Source organism: Parus major, chromosome 20 (genome assembly GCF_001522545.3).
Source record: "Parus major isolate Abel chromosome 20, Parus_major1.1, whole genome shotgun sequence".
Lineage (NCBI taxonomy): Eukaryota > Metazoa > Chordata > Aves > Passeriformes > Paridae > Parus > Parus major.
In genome coordinates this window covers 13,555,771-13,557,788 of record NC_031788.1, presented here as the reverse complement: position 1 = coordinate 13,557,788, position 2,018 = coordinate 13,555,771, and the positions used below count along the sequence as shown (strand labels likewise).

Sequence of the window (2,018 nt, the reverse complement as noted above, 5' to 3'; positions counted from 1 at the left end):
GGTTCTGAGTGCTGCATCACCCAGGCCATGAGAAAACTGCAGGAATGCTTTAGCAAATGGAAAAGAACAATTCCCACACCTCCTCCCAGGTAACAGGGCCAGAGTTGTCACCTTATGGTGAGCACATCAAGCTGCAGCCACAGGAAGATGCTGCAACCCCGAACTCTGAGGCTTGGAGAAGGCCCCAGCCCCTCCAGGAGTCATGGACAACAAGAGAGGTGGCAGGAAATCCATCACCTTTCCCCCCTGAATTAGCTGAAAGGTGGAAAAGCTTCTTAATTTTGCTAATTGTACTTATCAGCTCAGGCTGAAATCTTCTAGGAAACAAGTTTGGTTGGGAAATTTCTCAACTTTTTTTTTTTTTTTTTTTCCAGTTTTGTCATCCAATTTCTAGCCTGGAGGCTTCCCTCTGGCAGGATGCTGAAGGGCCATATGTTGCTTGGCTGGAGGGGGGAGCTGTTCCTGGAATAGTGGTGGATTAAGCAGGGAAGGTGCATTGTTTTACAGGATGTGTAGCTGGGGAGATGCCACAGGAATGAAGGGATGTGGCACAAATGGAAATGATGCACAAAGGGAAGGGCTCTGCTGTTCCCTCCCTGGGACAGGAGGTCCCTGTCCATGGCCTGGATGTGCTGACTGCTCTGGAAATGTGCTGGGCTAAGCCCTCTGGTCAATTCTTTATTTAGAGGGAGGTTGGAGGGACCTTGTAAATCCTGACCCTCAGCTGAACAGAATTCCCAAGGAAAACTGGATCCCCTAAATGGACCTTTGGAGCAAGGATGTGTTTTTTCTGTGGTGGAGCTGGGGAGGTTGCAAAGGTGGCTTCAGTGGGCAGAGGGCCCAGTGCTGGAAGATAGAAAGGAAAGAACAGAGAAACTGGGAGATGTTGTTCCAGAAATGTTGTTTCCTAGGCAAGAGCCCCTTCTGAAGGTTGGTACCTTCTCCCCACTGCTGCTGGGGGTCTCTGCACAAAGGCTCAGATTACCTGATGTGCTTGACTGAAGGGAAGGGATGACATCTCAGGGGTTCCAGGGGGATTCTGTTCAGGTGAGCTTCAGGCCATTTTGGACTCTTATGTTTAAGAACTTGTGCAAAACTTGAGTTTATGTAATTCTACCAGCCTGATTATTTTTAACTTAAATGCTGCAATTGCAAAACTCAGGGCTGTTTTTTGGTTTTTATCTTTTGCAGGATGTGCCAGCTCTGTTTAATCACTGAATTTCATGCTGTCTGATCACCTGCAAAGGCATCTCTTATCAAGTCCCTTAGACCTGCAGGGTCTGGGGATGTGGAGTGGACCTGGCACGAGCTGGTTTGAGGGGGACAAGGTCTGTGTCTCATTTACCTGTGCTGAACACTTATAATTCTATTGACTCCAGTGGAAACTGGAATGAGAGCGGTGCATGCTTTGGATAAATCACGTTATGTAACAGAAAAATGATGGTAATTTATGGCTGAGAACTTTTCATCACGCCACTGAGCTCTGTTGTTTGCAGTTGGAAAGAATGAAAAGTTTGAGGAGTTATGCTGAGACTCTCAATTCCCCTGCCCAGCATTTCTGGTACAGGACCTGTCCTGACTCCAGGGGAGCCCAGGGTTGGGATGGAGAAGCCTTTTGGTGCTGGTTCTCAGCAGGTGAGGGAGCACAGGGGGCTGTGCTGCCCATCCCAGCCCCAGCAGGGCTGAGCACAGAGCAAACCCAGGGCTGGCAGCACAATTCTTCACTCCCTGGAGACCAGGCCTGCTCCAAACCATCCCTCCTGCCCTGGCAGGACTTTGGTACCCTCCCAGCACTGCTGCTTGCTTCCAGTGCACGGAACATCAAGTGCAAATTAAAAATAGCAATAAGAATGAAGTGAGGAAAGCAATCAGAACACCTAAAATCCAGCACTATCTTTAATCACAAGTGGAAAAAAAATGTATCGAGTGTTGTTTGATCACAATCTAAACACAGCCTAAACAACCCTTTGAATTTGTAAATGACATGCAATAGAGGTATTTTTAGCTCATGTTGCTCA

General features: G+C 47.9%; 1 long non-coding RNA gene across 1 annotated transcript in view; it reads left to right on the top strand.

Moving 5' to 3' along the window:
- Nucleotides 1-1,676, top strand: part of LOC117245337 — an 8,930-nt gene extending 7,254 nt beyond the window's left edge. Inside the window, exon 3 of the long non-coding RNA XR_004499956.1 lies at nt 1,192-1,676. This is a non-coding gene — a long non-coding RNA (uncharacterized LOC117245337). The remainder of the gene's footprint in view (nt 1-1,191) is intronic.
- Nucleotides 1,677-2,018: the final 342 nt, after the last annotated feature.